The sequence below is a fragment of the Rattus norvegicus genome, chromosome 9 (genome assembly GCF_021556685.1).
Source record: "Rattus norvegicus strain SHRSP/BbbUtx chromosome 9, alternate assembly SHRSP_T2T, whole genome shotgun sequence".
Lineage (NCBI taxonomy): Eukaryota > Metazoa > Chordata > Mammalia > Rodentia > Muridae > Rattus > Rattus norvegicus.
The window spans coordinates 125,894,312-125,913,509 of record NC_141542.1 but is presented as its reverse complement, the minus strand read 5'-3'; the positions used below and the strand labels follow the sequence as shown (position 1 = coordinate 125,913,509).

Sequence of the window (19,198 nt, the reverse complement as noted above, 5' to 3'; positions counted from 1 at the left end):
TTGTCTGCAAGTGACAGAAGAGCACAACCCTGAGCCATAGGGACAATTAAGACGTGCATTGATTTCCATTCAGGAAGTTCAGGGCTAGGGGTGGCTCAGGGCTAAAGTGCTTGCCCTGCAAATGTGAGGACCTGATTTCTATTAATCTCCAGATTTGACATAAGAGCTGGTCATAGTCAGGTAGAACCCTGGAGTCTAAAGAATGACTCCAAGGCCTTGCCTATGACAGGAAGTCTACCACTGAACTATGCCCTCAGCTCTAAAATGTTTTAGTTTTACTATTAATACTCAATAGATTAAAGTACAAACCTTACACCTCAATGCTCCCCTGGGCTTTTAAGTTTCACTTATGAATTTTTCTTAAGCCCAATAGATTTAGCTAGCAGTCATTTTACAGGGTGTTTGTTTTATTTGTTTTGAAAAAGTTCAGCTGTCCTTGAACTTTCAACCTTCACATCTTAGCCTCCCCGACACTCTGGGGTTATACGTGTACCCTACCATGCTCAGTCTCAGAGAGCTTTGAGCAAAGCTCAGTCCTATATGTAAGCAAAGAGCTTTTATGTTTTAATCATCAATGCATATCTGATTTTATTACATAATTGTCATAAATTAAAACTTCCTGGGGCTGGAGAGATAGCTCAGTGGTTAAGAGCACTGACTGCTCTTCCAGAGGTCCTGAGTTCAAATCCCAGCAACCACACAGTGGCTCACAACCATCTGTAGTAGGATCCAATACCCTCTTTTGGTGTGTCTGACATGTACTCATATACATGGAATAAATAAATAAATCTTAAAAAAAAAAACCTTCCTGACCACTGAGTAATTCCAAATCTGATGTTTTAAATCCCACTTTGCCCCAATTTGGATATGGACTTCTTCATTTACCCACTCCTGAATATGAACTTAACCTTAATCAGTTATCCAGACTGACATTTGTGTTGTTTACAAAGTGCCTCTTCTGTCAATAACATTCAAACACAATGATTTTATAATGTCAAATATTTACAAATTCCTTAGCCCCCCAAATACAAACACAATTTGGTTTAGTTCCCTCAAATTGTGCTGGGGTTATAAGGTCCCCACTCAGCCTGCGTGTTTCCCATGTAATTATGGCTTGAGGTTGTACAGCCAACACATTTTAACCAGGATGCTAACTGAAGTCCTTGGTGACTAAGTGAATACACTTGTGGTGGTTAAGTCAATTCCTCCTTAATTGAGGGCGAGGGGTGTGGCAAGTAACCCAAGACTCTGACTCCCCCATCCAGACTATTTCTCCTGCATCGATTCATGGAACTTTCTGCATTTCTTTGGCTCTTAAAATACAGAAACATTTTTCTTGAGTAAAGAATTTTAAGGGACCTGCAAGACAGTTTGGTGAGTAAAGGTACTTGCTGTAAAGCCTGACGACCCAACTTTGATCCCCAAAACCCACATGGTTAAAGGAGGAAACTGACTCTAACAGCTGTCCTTTGACCTTCACTTGCATGAGTGAATTCATACACACATGCGGACACACACACACACACACACACACATACACACACACACAAGCACACGTGTATACACACACACACCACACACATGTTCATGCACACGTACACACACATGTTCATGCACACGTACACACACATAAACATACTGAATAAATATCTACTAACCCTGGCAGGGAACCAATCACAAACCAAGTTATAGATACCACAAAGGTCTAACTTATGAACCAATTTGTTTTCTTGCTGTTACAAAAATAAATAAATAAATAAATAAATAAATAAATAAATAAATAAATAAATAAATGGATGATGGGCTACTTGATAAGCAGGAATAATTCTCAGATAGCTGGACTGTCATAGTCCATAATAGTGTGAGTGACGGGTCATGAAAGCTGGAAATGTAGAGTGCACAACACAGCCTGTGGGCAGTGTCACAGGTTGGAATGTCCTTCCAGGTAGCTCTACTGGTCTGAGCCTCTTCCAGGCATCTGGGCTTATGTGGGAGTATCCCTTAGCTGCTCTTAGTACCTACATATGCTAGTGGGGGTTGGAGTTGGGGGTGGGGAGGCAGGTCTTTATGTCTGATCAGGTTCAGGAACTTCCTAAAGCTACTGAGTTTACTTCCTGTTGTTTAACACACCACCCCCACACCACCCCCAACCCCTTTAAGATTCTGTGTCTTAATAAGCTTTCTTCCAAGGTGGAAGGTTTTGGTCACAGAAACTACTACACAACAATCAACAGAAGCAAAGCTGGAGTTTATTTAAAAATAGTTTTCATGGGGCTAAAGACAGAACTTAAAAGTTAAGAGCACTGGCAGACATTCTAGAAGACCCCAGTTCAATTTCCAGAACCCAAAGAGCTACTAAAAACTGTAACTCCAGTCTCTTGTGACCTCCATCAGCAACATTCATGCATGTGGTGTGCACATGCATGCAGGTAAACACCACGTACACAGAATAAACAAACATTTTTTTTTTTCGGAGCTGAGGACCGAACCCAGGGCCTTGCGGTTGCTAAGCAAGCGCCCTACCACTGAGCTAAATCCCCAGCCCCAAAGGGTATTATCTTTACAAGGGCAATCTTCACAGCAATTTTAACTGTGGTGAATCTTGACTTCCCGGTGTTACTTCAACTTGATCCTGGTGAGGCATTCCTTTCTCTTCCATGTTCCCTTAATTTCCTTGCCTTTCAAGCCTTTCTAGGTGCTTACTACCAAGACGAATGACCAAACTCGACACCTGAAACCCAGGTAGCAAAGGAGAGAATGACCCTTGCAACTTGTCCTCTGAACTGCACAGGAGTGCTCTGGTACATGAGCCTTACCCCCATTAAATAACTAAATGAATAAGTAAATAAGTAAATAAATAAATGTTAAGAGAAAGAACAACAACAACAACAACAACAAAAACAACAAAGAGATAGCAGACAGAAAGAAAAGCCCATGCTGGTTTACTCAAGACCTTGCTTTCTTTGGTGAATTCTGTGAAACAGTAAGGTTTTTGTCTCTGTAAAAGACTCTTATATACTTGGGCAAGCAGAGAGCAGCTTACTCAGGCTTTGAGCAATTTTACAAATAAAGTCTTGATTCGGGGACAGCATCTTCTATGGTTTGAATATATGTACCAGGTAGGACCGGTGGTCGGACCTGAGACATGGTAGAGGCATAGGTAGGTAGATTAACCCATTCCTGAGTCGGTGGTTTTATGAGTTATTGTAGGAGATGCTTTGTTAGAAAAGCAAGCTCTCTCTTGCTGTATGTCCTGGCTCAGCTAGAAGGTCCTCACTGTGTAGGTGGGAAGACACTGGCATGTGTTCATGACCGTCTAGGACCTTGAACATTTTCTTTATAAGTCTTCTAGTTTGTGATACTCAGGGACAGCCATAGAAACAGATGAAGACCTTTGATGCTATTATGGACTGCTCTGAGTGGTCATTCTAAAGCCTGGCTGTTCTCATAATAGCATCATAGTTTGACCAACCACTGGCTAGAAGGGCAGCCATGTTTGTAGAATCACAGCCTTGTGAAGGCATCCAGAGATGAACAGTTTTGTTTGTTTGTTTGTTTGTTTCTTGAGAGAAGCCCTGGTTGTCCTCAGAGATCTGCCTTCTTTTGCCTCCTGAGTGCTGGGATTAAAGGCGTGTGCCACAATGCCTGTTTTGTTTATTTTGGTTTGTTGTAGTTGTTTTAGAGGTTCTTTTATAAATTCTGACTCTTCCTATGCGTTCACAAGAAATGGATGTGAAAGAGGACTCTTTGAATGGGCTCTGCTCCCCTATTTTCTACCCCAACCCATTCCCCCTTTATTCCAATGAGACAGTCTTGCTGTGTGGCTAGGTATCCTCAAATCATGATCCTCCCTCCTCAATCCCCAGGGCGCTAGAAGGTGCAGGCGAGGTGCATCAGTCAATCATCACCACATCCTGCTTGGGCAGATTTGTTTTAAACTGCCCTCATAGGAAGACAGCAAAAAGTTTTTGGAGACTCGGGTATTAATGAAAAAAAAAAAAAAGGTGTATGTGTGTGTGTGTGTGGGGGGGGGTGTTTGGGAGTGGACTTGAGCAAAACCTTTAGCCTTCATGAACCTCAATTTCTTCATCTGAAAATAAGGGAATTGTGAAGATGCTATCCAGGATTTCTTCCAGCTCTAGCATTCTGTGTTTTTTTACACTTGTGCCCTTTAACGGAAATTCATGGTATTTTGTAGGATCTATACCTTACCAGAGGACTCAAAACCAAAACCAAAATAGAAAGTTATTTCAAGAATGTTGGTGGGTGATGGTAACAACAGGAACAGGAAGGGGTGGGCTGAACGGGCTGAACAGGAAGGGGTGGGCTGAACGGACTGAACAGGAAGGGGTGGGCTGAACGGACTGAACAGGAAGGGGTGGGCTGAACGGACTGAACAGGAAGGGGTGGGCTGAACGAACTGGAGGCAGGAGCTGAGTCAAGAGACAACAGTCTGCCACCTCCCCCACGGCCCCCCCACAGCCCCCCTCGACCCCCCACATAGCGGGGACTGCTGGAGTTCCTGGAGCTGCATCTGTCTGGACTGTCTGAGTGCATCAGGTAAAAGAGGGAGACCTAAGGAGTATTGTTTGTTGCTTTTTAAATTACATTATTATTTAGTTTGGGGGGCGGGGACGGGAGGGATCATGTGCTTGCCATGTTGTACGTCTGGAGGTCAGACAGAGGAGTTCACTCTCTCCTTCCACCACATGGGTCCGGGGAATCAAACTCGGGTTTTCAGGCTGGGGCAGATGACTTTACTGGCTGGGCCATTTCAGTTGCCTTTATCGTCTGGCTTTTTATCTGTCTGCTAACCCTTCCTTCCATTGAAATCTCCAGAACACTTGCCAGTACAGAGCAGCTGCTCAAAGAACATTTAAAAATAAAAAGTGTGAGACTCTCAATGCAAACAATCTTTGCACACTTTTGGGAAACCTACCACTGTAAGGAGCACAGTTTGCTTATGTAAGAACCAATATTCTCTACCTACCATCTGTCTGTCTGTCCACCTGTCCATCCTTCATCCATCCACCTATTTATCCATCCATCCATCCATCTATCTACCTACCTGCTTACCATATGTCTATCTATCCGTTATCTTTACGGTCACCTATCAATTAATTTATCATCTATGTATACCTTTAAGACAAATCTTCATGAAACTTGCTCTTTTTGTTTTAATGGTTTCTGACGTTTTCATCTTTTATTTTTTTCCAACGTATGCAATGCATCCAATATGTGTGTGTGTGCATGCGTGTGCATGTATACATGCATGCGTGTATGTGTATTGTATACATACAATGTGTGTACAAAAGTACAGAGGCCAGAAATGAACCTTGAGTGTCTTCCTTTGTGACTTTGATTTTTCACACGGGTTCTAGCAACCCCAATTCGGGAGGCAAGTCCTCTACCAATGAGTTATCTCCCCAGCTCTTCCATTTCATTAAAATCTTGTTTTCTTCTGAGCTGACTCAGATACATGCTGAATGCCTGTGGTCTCGGCATTTAGGAGGCAAAGGATTTTTGTTGTTCCTGCTATTGTGAGCTTCCGGCCAATTCTCCTATATCAGTTTCCAAACTTGCCATAGCTGTGTTGAAATTACAGGGGCAAACTGCTACATCCGGCAACCAGGTTGGCAGGCTTGCAAGACAACTTCCCTTACCATTGAAGCCGTGTCCCCAGCCCGGTTTCTCCTTTTTACTTTTTATTCAATCCAAGACCTCTGACCAATGACTAGTGCTGACCAAATTCCAGAATGGAGCCTTCCTGCCTTAATGTACTTAATTTGCATGATCCCACAACAATGTCTGCAGAGTTTAACCTACTCACACTAATCCTGCACAAGCATACCCACAGGCTTGCCTCCTAGTCAATTCTAGATCCTGTCAAGTTGACAAGCGTCACACTGGGTTCCCTTAACATTGTGTAAATGACAAGCGTCACACTGGGTTCTCTTAACATTGTGTAAGAAAGACTTCCATCTCCTGTTGGGTTTATTTTATGTCTATGAGTGTGTTGCCATCTGTGCACCATGTGCATGGCTGTTGCCCAGGTTGACAAGAATAGGGCATTAGAACTGGAATTACAGATGCTTGTGAGGCTGGGGGTCGAGCACGGGTCCTCTAGAAGGGTAAGAAGTGCTCTTAACTACTGAGCCATCACTCCTTAGCTCACACCTCCTGTCCTTGAAGCCAGTGTCTTAACAGTCAGTGACTAGAACCATCCAGTGCTGAAAGTTACCTTTAGGTTAGACCTTGATAAAGCAATAGAAGGGGTTAATCAGGAGAAAGACAGTGGTGATCACAAAGCCACTCCGGATGATCAGGACTAATACAAGTATGGTGCACTCTGTTATGATCTAGTCAGAGAAGAACCTAGCTTTATGGCCAAGGTATTTGTAAATAAATATATTTTGAATCTGAGTCTTATTTCTAGGAGCATGGGATTGGGAGGAAGAACCAGACCTAACTTCTACAAGCTTCCGATCTGTTTTTACTAAAATGTAGTGGAAGTGTGGGACTTGAGGTAGACCAGCCTGGTTACACTTACCTCCTGAGGTTTTTAAAAACTGTTCATGCTCTACACATGCCACTGTCCAGACAGAAGACCTACCACCATGATAAAGCCCTGGGAAATCATGAGAACCTCTGTTGTTTAAAGCAGGATTCGTCCCAGGTGCTGCCATAAACTCCTCTCCTAACCCCGTGGTTTAAAGTTTTCAGCCATATTGAGCATTAATTCATTAATCTTGATAGCCTAGCACTTGGGGGTGGAAGGGGCGACTTAAGGACAGAAATTCAAGGTCATCCTCACCTACATATTAAGTTCTAGATTCATCTGTGCTACATGTGTCCCTGTCTCAAAAACACAAACAAGCCCAAACAGACTGGAACAAACAAACCAGGCAGGAAAGTTCTGGTGTTGGGGCCAGACAACTGAAGCGGAACAGTCACGGTAAATCTTATATATTAACTTGGATGGGCTGAATGATGCCTGGGAGCTTAGGGAAGCACATTTCTGGGTGTGTCTGTGTGGGCGTTACCAAGGCTGACTGGGATGTAATTGAGGAGGGAAGTCCTACTCTGAATAGAAATAGCATTGTCACAGACAGGAGGTCTGAATGGAACAGAGGAAGGAAGCCTGCCAGTGTGGGCATGTCTCTCTTTGCTTCCCGTCCATCACGAGGTGAGCCACGCGGTTCCACCTCACGTTCTGTGCCATGCTGCTCCGACTCATCGCTCAAAGACCCAAAGGTAATGGAACCCAGTGACTGGAGTAAGGAGGTAGAATAAACCTCCCCTCCTGTACAGACTTTCTCTCAGGTATTCTGGATGGACATGAACACAAGCCTTCGATACATAAAAGTGCTGTACACACTATAAACAAGTGCTGTGTTTTAGAGCTTCAGATAAAATTGTCCCCGGTTGCACAGTAGTGTAATAATATTGAGGGTAGAACGAAAAGAATACAGTGGGAAAATGGCTGGAACAGACCTGTCGCTCAGTAGCTTGGGTGCCTTCACACTTCTGAGACTCACATTTCTGAGTTACCTAGAAAAGCGATTGCATCCAAAGGGATGCTTTCTCTCCCCTCACAGATAGATAGATAGATAGATAGATAGATAGATAGATAGATAGATAGATAGATAGATCAATCGATCTATCTGTGGGTTTTTTTTCAAATGCCCATTCTTGTAAACAATGTATATTTCTCTCCCCAAGAATGTGTCTGTTCTCTCAGAGTCTTCTTTACTTAAATGTCTGGTTCCCAGAGGGAGCTGCTGCCTTTGGGGGTTGTGGAACCTTTGGTATGTGGTGACTTTTCCACTAGGAACCCTTTGAAGTTTACACCCACTTCAAAGTTAGTTCTAGGTCTGCTTCCTGTCTGGCTGTCTTGGAGCCACTGTGTATACTTTCCCCTGACCACTGAGCACCTCTGCAATGCTTTCCCCACCCCTTGAAACCATGAGCCCAAGTAAAATTTCTTCCCTTAAGTTGATTCTGTCTGGTATCTTGCCTCAGGAATGAGAAAAGTAACTGACACATGGGTTGGTTAGTTACGACCTCTTAACAGATAATGTCACTCAGAGAGGAGAGGCACTTGGAAGGTGTGAAATGCCTGTTTGTTCTCAGATAGCGCTGTTCCAATGCTATCTTCTGTGGTCCTCACGGTACAAGCATCTTTCTTTTAGTGAGGCACCAGGGGTTTAACTCACTACGTTTGGACACCCGGAGTACACAGGTGGCAGAGTGATCAGCCAGAGTGGAGCCTATATGCTGATTCTGCCTGTATGGTTAACTTTTCATTTTTAATTTAAGAAGCTCATGTCGCGATTGCACTCACCTCTCAGTCTTCCCATGTCTGTCTCCTTCTGCTGTGACCAACTCCACCCACACATGTACAAAAAGAAAAAAAAGAAAGAAAACAAAGTCCATTACACTCACTGGAGCATGGTCAAATTCCTAGGGGCCAGTCCCCCAAAGGAAGACAGTCTTTCTTTGCTTGCATCCATCAGAAGCCATTAACTGAGGAGGACCATGTGGTGGCTGGAGAGGGGCAGAGTCAGCTCTCCCACACTTGTGCCACTGAGCTTCAGGCAGAAGCCCAGACCACAGATAGCCATCCACATGGGCTTCAGTGGTAACACGGGTGACAGACATCAACCCCGGTCATATCAGGAGACCAACCCACTCATGGCCTTCAGCGGCTGCATGGACAAAACATGGCCTCAGTTGGCCACTCATGACACATCAGTGTGGGCCCCCGAGGCAGCAAAGCGGGAGGACATCTCCAAAGCATCAGGCATTGTCCCAGGTTGCATATGTCCCCATGGATCTGTCCTTGTAGAAATCAGTCAACAGTCACTGAACAGTACAGCCAAAGAAAAGTGCTTTTGACTAGAAACTATTCCAAGGGACAAAAATGTAGCCAATAACACCCAAAACTGAATTTGAAAATAAGACACCAAATCTCTTTCCAAGACTTGAGAGGGGGAGAAGACTGGGAGCAGTGTGGAGTGTGGTAAAGACAAAGAAGAGAGGAAGTCACCAGGTACACATAGCTTTACATATACACACACATAAACACGTTGCATACACACAGAGACCACACACATATACACATACCACAGACACATATCACACACCCCAAAATACATGCCATACACACATATACCACACATACATATTTACATATACCACAAAACACATGCCATATAAACACACATATACTACATATACATTCATGAACATACCACACACACATGTACTTGTACATACACATATCATACATACCACAAAACGCATGCCACATACACACATACCATATACACATATTACACATACACCATACACACACATATTAAACATACACCATACGTACACATACACACATACCACATATACATACACACAAACTGAATCTCACTAATAACAGGGCCACAGGAGGCTCAGGCTTATTCTTCAGGGGAATCTGGGCTGGACCCTCCCCACCACGGGTTGCCAGGAAACGATAGATCTGCAGCAGAACTTGAATTTGGAATGAACAATGAATACTTTTTTTGTAAGAATGTCCCTGTTGTTACTCCATTGAAATTTAACAAGCCATCTCGTGTTGTATCTGGCAGCCCTTCTCCCAGCCCTTACAGAAAGGAGCGGTAGTAGTATAGTTACACCAAAGTTGGAGAAAGGAATGTGGCTCAGCGTGGAGTGTGTCATCTCCAGCACGGCATGTATGCAAAGAAAGAGGAGAGGGGGAAGCCAGTCAAGGATCAGTCTGTGCAGAGGGGTGGGTTTTGTTGTTGCTTCCTTCCCTGATTAAAACAACCCTGGGAGTGTGTAAGGGACAGCTGGGCAGGAGTGAGCAGAGGAGTTGCAGCTTTGCGGTGCCGGACTCCCTAATTATGTCACTCTCCTTTGTCTACCTCTGAACTCAGATCCTGGCAGGATTTGCTCACATTTTTCCTGTTTTGGCAGCGTCAAACTGAAGGAGAACTGCAGATGAGAGGCCGGGGGTTGGGTAGGGTGTCGAGGGTTGCGTGTGCCTGAGCAACAAGATGAAACAAGATTGGAGCTTTATACCATAGCATCCATGTTGATTTAGCGGAGACAATGAGATGTCTTATGTGTTCCCTCCGTCACACACCTGTTTGTCCTCTGCCCTGAAGAGTGAGCTGGGGGAATTTGGGGCCACCCAGTTCATCCTTGTGTTTCCGCCTGGCCCCAGACATTTTTCTGAGGGTCAGATTCCTAGTATGTGACCAGGCAGAGTTCTTCCTGTTCCTTAGACTTGACAACCCCTCAAGGGCTTTTTGTGGGCCACAGGTATTTTATAACTCAGGAACAGGAATGTGTGTCAGCAGTTCTTTGAGTTTCAGCCGCCGGACAAAGTCGCTTCTGCTTTACTATGGAGTAACAACTGTAAAACAACAAGGACTGAACTTTATTAAAAGAACACACGCCGGTTGTGGTGGCGCACGCCGGTAGGATTTGCTGAAGGAGGCAGAGGCAGGAGGATCACGAGTTCCAGGCCAGCCTGGGCTACACATTTGGGGTTGGGGATTTAGCTCAGTGGTAGAGCACTTGCCTAGGAAGCGCAAGGCCCTGGGTTCGGTCCCCAGCTCCGAAAAAAAGAACCAAAAAAAAAAAAAAAAAAAAAAGAACACACACACACACCTTTCAATGAGCATCAGCAATGGCATACAGCAATTACCCAAACACCTCTGTAAACAGACGTTGAGTGTTAACTCCTCCCTGATCCCCATCCTAGGTCAGGGGTTTCAAAGACATAGTATTGAGCAGGGGGGAAAAGGAACGTAAAGTATTTTCATTTCATATTGACTATTATACTAGTACTTTGGATATATTGTGTTCAGTAGAATGTTATCAAGACTAGCATCACTTGTTTTTCTTTACTTTTTAGAGACGTCGCTATTTCAGAGCTTAGTGATTCCCATTGTGTTTCTACCCAACAATTGTTGCCGTAGTACAGGGACCTTCGGTAGGACTCCGGGCTTAGCTGGGCACGTAGGCACCTGAAGCCCTGGGGCACTGGGGAGCAGCGGCCAGTGGATCTCTGTGAGTTCAAGGTTACCCTGGGTCAACATAGAGTTCCAGGACTACCAGGGCTACATAGAGAGACCTGTCTCGGGGCTCAAAGATTGCTAAGATGACTCAAAAGGTTAACTCTCTTTGAGTCATGACACAGCATGTTCATATGTTCAGTGGCCCAGTAGTAAGAAAGTATTAATGCTAAGCTTTCCACCCCTGTCTAAATGGTCCAGAGATTCTGCAGTTACTTTTCCGCGATCCATTTTTTTTTGGGGGGGGGGGATTTTCCTCTCTTCCCACTACCTTCGGCTGTAAGAAATCCCCAGGTTCTGGTTTCTTTCCCCTGCTGGTCCACAGTGCACGACAATTGAGCCTAAGTATCAGCCAGATCCTTAAGTGGGTGATTGACATTGGCTGGGAGCTAACAACTGCTATTTATTTTCTGTAGTATAATAGCTGTGTGTGTGTGTGTGTGTGTGTGTGTGTGTGTGTGTGAGTGTGTGAGTGTGTGAGTGTGTGTGTGTGAGTATGTGTGTGTGTGTCTACGGTTTGCTCTGTTATGATAGTTTTACTTCCCCTGTGCCTTTAAAACTGGGCTCATGGGGTAAATACTAGAATAGGAAGGATTCTGTTGCTGCATACACAAAGGATGTTACCAGATAAATGACCGTGGCATTTGCCTGTTCCACCAGGGATCTGTTACAAAATGAGCTCAGATTTAGGGAATTTGTGATAATGCCGGACCTTCACCAAGATCTTGAACAAGCACGCAGGAATTCCCTTTCATCTTCCGTTCAAGTCCGTCACTGGACTTCGCCAGTGCACAGACCTGCACGTTGGGCTGGAAAATCTGGGACTCATTTACTCTTCTCCGTCTTCTCTCTGAGTTCTATGTGCTGTGACCACATCTGCGAGTTCTCTCGGGGTGTTGGGGTGCCATTAATCTAAGTCAGCAGCCAGCCTTGCTCTCGCCTTTCACGGGACACTCCCTTCCCATCTGCCTCAGAGACGAGACAAAGCCTCCACCCTCCCTGCTCCCTCATCACAGACGTTACATGCTTTTTATTTACATTGACTCTCTTTGTCTTTCCTGGATCTGTCAGGAAAAAATTGTATTTCCTACTACACACATCCTTCATCAGTAGGTACAGCCAAGGTCAAGGTAGACTGTCCAGAGCGATGGTGATTCCCCTTGTAGCTGAAGGACCTATGGACATGGTGCAGCACTTCGGCGTTCCACAGAGTTTTTAAACCTTTTCCTTTGAGTTTCCAATTAATCTGGAATCTTTGTCATGTGTTGCCCTGTTTCCACAAGTATCACCTACTAAATCACCACCATGTAATCTCCATGAAATGCAAGGACATATCTCTTTCCCTCCACATTCTTCCTGTCGAGAGCACATTATCTGCGTACTCCCTGGGCTCCAGTCAGGGACTCATTCATCAGCTCCCTTAGACACCAGGCAAAATCTGTAGAACCTTACACGCTGACTTCCGCAGGACCAAGTCAACTGGAAACCCATCCTGCTCACTTGAGTTCTTCACGAGGCTCCTGCAGGCAAGCAAGGCCTCAATCACAAGGCACCACTGCCAGGTAGGACGGGGGAGGGGCTTCCTAAGACGGATCTAAAGGTATAGTCAGTGAATTATGATGGAAAGACTATCCACATAGGAAAGAAGTGGCTAAATAATCCTGTTTGTAGACAACACGATTTCTTTTTTTTTTTTTGAAGAGGAAAATCTAAAGCCATCCCCATTTGTGACTTGTGTGGTTTGGGTCCTGGAAACCTGTTTGGGAGCATTGGAAATGAAGAAAGTACAGACACACCGACACATGTACAGAAAAATCAATGAACCAGCTACAGGTACAGCACAGAGGAGGGGTGAGCTAGTCTTCAGAGGAGAAAGCTGTGGTTGGTTCACTCATTGGCAAACGTAACACTCTCACACACTGCCAACATTTGCACTCAGAGTAGAGGAAGGTTTTACCATCCCTTGGAGCTCCACTCGGGTAGTGGGGTAGAGGGAAGTTTGTCCATTCCCATGGAGCTGAGGTCCTTGACAAGGTCTTGCCTGTGGCTACAATATACATTCACTCAAATCTTCACCTTCTCTTTTCATTCAGGGCTTCCTCAGCCTGCCTTCCTCAAAACAAACAAAACAAAACTCCAAAATAATAAAATAAAAACAACCACTCATAGAATTGATAAATTCAGTAAGGTTACAGAGTATAAAATAAACATATAAAAATCAGTAGTTCGTATCATGACTTCTTAAACTTTTTCGGCTCGTGGCATTTCTTTGCCTGTGAAGTTTTTATATAACTCTGGGCATATGAGGCTTATTTGATATGTATACAAGAGCTGGCAAGCTCTTCCTCTTCTAGGGGACCCATGGGAGGAGACAAAAATCATCCGTAACTCCAGTAGCAAGGGATCCAACACCATCTTGTAGCCTCTGAAGACACTTGCACGCACGTAGTGTACACTCAGACATACATGCACATTGTGGAGGTTTGAATGAGAATGGCTCCTATAGGCTCAGTCATCAGTTGGTAGACTGTTTGGAAAAGATCAAAAGGTGTGGCCTTGTTGGAGAAGGTGTGTCGCTTTGAGACTTTAAAAGCCCACGCTGGGCCCAGGGCCTCCCTCCCTACGGATTAAGATGTAGCTCTCAGCTACCGCTCTAGCACCACGCCTGCCAGCACCTTGCTATGCTCTTTACCATGTTGACCATGGACTAACCCTCTGAAACTATAAGCAAACTCCCAATGAAATAAATGCTTTCTTTTAAAATACTCGGCTTGGTCATGGTGCCTCTTCACAGCAACAGAACACTAAGACACATAAAATAAAAATGAATGGAAGTGAATCAGTCACTGATAATAATCATCAATTTATTTGGAAATCAATCTTTGGCATGCCTATAAGTTTGCCATCTTATTATAAACATAAAAGCAAATTTGGAGAGTAGAAATCATAAAAGAGGTTATAAAATCAGTTACCACCAGAATAGGAACCTTCCAACTTTGCAAGGTAGAGTATTCTCTCATAGAATAGCAGCTACAGGATGGAGCCTAATTTCCTGAGTTGATCAAAAAGGATCAATTAAGTCAATATTTTTATAAACTGAGAACCCAACAGAAACGTAGGCAGTCTATTTCCTACACAAGGCAAAACTCAGATAGCAGAGCTGGGCCAATCGGAACAGCTGCCTCTCGTGCTTACTTGCAGCTCAGACATTTTGAAGGGAAAGTCACTGCAGGGCACAGAAGAGGGTGTGGCCAAGGGTCATGGAAAAGGAACTACTACCTTGCTTCCACAGGGCAGGGTGGCTGCTCTTTAAAAGAAACTCTAGAACCCCTGTGGCCAAGCTGGAGTTGTATATGTTGAGGCTTTCTGGAGTTACTGACGAGCCCTCTTCCCTAGATAAACCATCTTCACCCATCTGAGCTGCTGTAACAAATTCACAATCAACAGAAATCAGTAAGTTAGTGTCTGGTGAGGGTATGTCCCTCACAGCCAGTGCCTCTTATTTCCTCTGGTTGCATTCCTGCAAGTTCTTCCCAAACCTTATCAGCCAACTCTTAAAGTCCTCACTACTTAATGTGAATGAGGGAAGATGGGTTTCAGCAGGTGAACTGGGGGAGACAGCAGGAAGTGATGTCTAGGTGTATAAAAAAAGTATGGTACAGATCTCAAGTCTGGTTTTGATTATATGCAATGGTTATCACAGTGAGGCGCTGGGTTCTATACAGAAACCAACCAACTAGTTTGCAACTTCTGTGTATCTAAAATCAGTTTCAAGCACAAGGTTGGGGCTGGATAGATAGATCACTTGTTATTCTTACAGAGGGTCTGTTTGTTGTTTTATTCTTAGCATGTATATGATTCCTAGCCATCTGTAACATATTTTTCTGACCTCTTCCGGTACCAGGCACACATGTAGTACACATACATAACAGGTAAGGTAAAGCAAATAAACGCAAAGAGAAAATTAAAACTACCACAGAATGTTGTGTCCAAGATAAATCCACTTTCACATTCTGCATTATAACAACACATGTATACTCCATATCCCAAATGGAATACATACGTGCTGTTAGTAGCTTAACACAGATGCCATCGTAAAAGTTTGTTTGTTCCAAGGCCCTGTCCTGTGTCCCTGGAAGAAATAGTACAAGGTTGGCACCAGCAGAAACTAACCCAAAACTCTCATAGAACTAGATAAGAACCAAAGGCTAATGAGAGGAACAGAGAAGCCACAACTCCGAGGGAACATGGCTGACCACCTGACCAGAGGGGCGGGGCGAAGGATCCCATCATCTGCCTTTGTTTTCTACCACTTCCCTCTTTCTCTCCGTATAATCTGCCTAAAGTGCGCAGCAAGGTATGTCTCTAGGATGTTGTCACTCGGGTCAAAGACTTTCTGAATGGAGCTCAATTTTAATGTTATCTTTTTAAGTTTATCGGTTCGTCGATCTGACCCCCACATGAACTCTAGTTTGTACTACAGCCAATAAAAAGCCGACGTCTCCCAGGCCGCTCTGTTCTCACCAGAGAGAGATGAACCTCGACTGGTCCTGTTTTCCCGAGCCACTTCTCTCCAGACTGTGATTTCCTTTATGCCGTGAGAGATATCACAGGAGCTGGGGCTATGGTTCAGTCAGTAGTGTTCGCCTCACATGAAGAGGCGCTGGTACCTGCCTCTAATCCTAGCACTTCGACAAGGAAACAAAAGGGTCCATAGTCCAGAGTCTTCCTCAGCTACAACAGGAAGGTTGAAGCCAGCCTGGGGTATGTAAGACCTGTCTAGAGAAGGGGGGGGGGGGGGGACGGACAGTGGAAGGAAAGAAAAAAGAGAAGGAAGAAAGAAAATTACCAGCCATACTCTCCAAACCTGAAAAAGGAAAATATACTTTCTGCATTAGTAAACTGTGAACTGAAAAATATTTTGAAAATAAAAATGTGTTTTTAGCGAATATTCATGGACTTTGGAGGGGCCATTATCCTTGAGCAATACAGAATAATAACCATTTGCATGAGATTGATCTTGCATTCAGTATTCTAAGCAGTCTGGGTTATTTAAATAGTTGGAAGGACAGAATGAGCTTCATGAAAATACAATACTGTTTTATATAAGAGGTCTGCACATCCACAGACGTGGAAATCCACAGGGAAGCTGAAATCATCCCCCTGTGAATCCCGAGAGATGCCTAACATAGGAAATAAGAATCCCTGTGTAACTTGAAATCCTGACTTTGTTTGATTAGAAGATGCCAAATCTTATGTTCCTGGCATGGTGGGTGGAGGATTTCCTGCGTGCCAGGTCACTAACACAAGATGCATTAGCCCATAGCTTTAGGAATTGCAGATTTCTTGGCACCAGAGGGCGGTGAGTAACTCTCTCCACTCCCCTTGACTAATGGAAGCCTCTTCAAATATTTCCTAGTCCTTACCTCTCTCCAGCATCAGGGCACAAAGAAACCACTTGGTAAGAAGTTAGGCTCTTCGGCCGCCCTCACCGAAGGTCTGGTCAGAGCGAGTTTTAGCCAATGACAATGACTCTGGTCATACGAGAGTTGTCTGCAGCCCACGCAGTGAAAAGCCAAGAGGGGACTTGCTTACCTGTAAAAGATACAGGAAATGTCATTGACAAATCTGACACTTGGCTGTGGCAGTGACTCAGCTGGCAAAGTGCTTGTTGAAAAAGCATGAGGACCCAAGTTCAATCCCCAGCACCCATAATAAAAAACCAGGTCTGGAGGCATACACTTGTGATCCCAGTACTGGGGAAGTGGAGACATCCCTGGGGTTTGCCGATCAAACAGCCCAGCTTCATTGGAAAGCACCAGGTCCTACTGAGAGACCTGGTCTCAAAGAACAAGATAGAAGGCTCGAGAGGAATGACACCTGAGGTTGACCTTTGACCTTCGCATGCAGGCAATATACATGTGGTCACATGTTCACACATGTCCACACATTCTTGTGGGCATGCGCGCACACACGACGATGTAAAATCAAAGGCTTTGACACATTGAATCACTGGACGGGAAAGACGAAAGGCGTTTCAGTTTCCCCGTAACAGTTAATCACTGAAGAATGGAACTTTAGAATTGCCTGGTTACCTTCACCTATGAGACACAACATTGATGGCATGCTCACGCACTGCTTGACAAAAGGGACGCCTCTCAGTGTACATCCCTAGGTGATTTTGTCACTGTCTAAGCATCACAGAGCAGGCTTACATAAATGGCCTTCAAAGCCACCAGCTAATACACCATGTCAGGAGTTGGCCCATCCTTGACCAAATGCTGTTGCATGACGTGTACCATATTTCAGAAGGATGCGTGGTCTGTTAGCATCATTCCCTGAGTGCTAAGTTCGCCTGTCTACGGGGTCTGTTCTCTTTTCCCCTTTCAATAAGTGAGTTAGAATTGAGCTGACTCACACACGTAGAGCTTCCGTGGACCGCTACTGTTCAGCAAATCTTGGGTGCAAACTGCATTTCAAAGTTGGGCCTTGCGCTCTTCAATAGCTTTTCGTTACTCCCTGAGCTCAGCTCATATTTCCCCCTTTTGAAAGGCATGAGCATCTCATTCGCTCCCAAACTTGGCTGTTGATCAACTTTCCAAGCACAAAACTTTTGCTTCAGCAGGACTCTGAGTTCAGAGCAAAGCAAAAATCATAGTCCCTCCTACAGAGCTTCATGCACAGTAACAGTACAAAAATATCCGCCGTGTGGATCCATGAATATGGAAATGTGGATGTGCAGGCAGCCACGGTGCCTTCGGCAGGGCAGTTGGCCCTCTTGGGGGAGTGATATGCTACAGAAATACTGCATTTAGATTCAGAAGAACTGGCCCCTGCCTTCCCAGCATGTAACCTGTAAGCCAGTTCCGGCCAATGAAAGCACAACACAGCTTATAAATGCAAGCTGACTACCTAATTGTCTATATTCAGTAGCTCTAGTTTTAAAAGCAAGAATAGGTGAAGTTAATTTTAAGATGGTGTTCAGCTTAACCCAATGTGTTTAGAATGTTACTTCATCACATAATGGATATACACATAAAGACTTAAAATTTGAAAATTTTTGAGAGTTCTCACAAGATCGCTCTGGCTAGCCTCCAGCTCACAAAGACCCACCCACCCCCACCCTGGCTGTTCTTACTGTTAATTATATGTATATGCATGTATCTGAGGTTTGGGTACCTGAATGCAGTGCCAGAGGAGGCCAGAAGAGAGCAGTGAATTTCTTGGCTCTTGAGTTTCAGGGTTTTGTGAGCCACTTGATGCAGGGGAATCAAACTCCAGTTTCTTGCAAAGGCAGCGTGCACTCTTAACCACCAGGCCATTTCTCCAGCTCCCCACTACACACTACACTGCCTTCATTGTGCTCGGGACTAAACTCAGTGTCTTCTGCCTGTAAACGTGCACTCCACCACTGAGTTACACCCCCCGAGTCCGACATGGATCACTGATGGGATATCTTACATTCTCCTCTCATTCTGTTCTTCAAGCAGATGTGTGGTTTCCCCCTTAGCCTGGATCACCCCAGATCAATTGCCCACTAACATGTGGAGCGGCTCTGGGGTTGCGTTAGCCACAAACACAGCCTGGTTTCCTTATTCGTGACTGTGCTATAGACCTACCTCATCAGGTTCTATACGGATACAAGGAAGAATGGAGTGTGTAGGTGGACGGTGGCCTATTCCTTGCAGGTTTGTTTCTTGCTGTGCTCTCAAGAATGGTTAAGTGGGGACTCTGCTCGCTCACGTCACGCTTCTGCTTTAGGAGAGGCAAAGTAAGTCATTTAGCCACACCGGAATGTCAGAGGGACTGTAAGCCTCCCATGCATGTGCAGAGGGTGGAAAGGAAGACGAATCTGCTGAACTCATTTGGATGAAGACGCTTTAACCATTGTGAATGGGATTTATGCAGTTTTAGTCATGTGGTGGCTAATTTGGTGGTGGTGGTGGTGGGTGTTGACATGATCAAGTGATGCGTAAAGGTAGGGCGTAATTCACTTCTGGGCACGTCAGTGAGCGTGTTTCCAGAGCGAGAGCCAACTGAGTGGGAGAGAACTGCACCCGGTGTGGACGGGGTGGACCCAGGAAGATTCTCTCCGAGTTAGCCATCATCTGCCACTG

General features: G+C 44.7%; 1 long non-coding RNA gene across 1 annotated transcript in view; it reads left to right on the top strand.

The window, feature by feature from the left end:
• The first annotated feature begins 4,398 nt into the window (after positions 1 to 4,398).
• The window catches only part of LOC148003905 (uncharacterized), a 29,315-nt gene continuing 14,515 nt past the window's right edge, over positions 4,399 to 19,198 (top strand). Inside the window, exon 1 of the long non-coding RNA XR_015629904.1 lies at positions 4,399 to 4,560. This is a non-coding gene — a long non-coding RNA (uncharacterized LOC148003905). The remainder of the gene's footprint in view (positions 4,561 to 19,198) is intronic.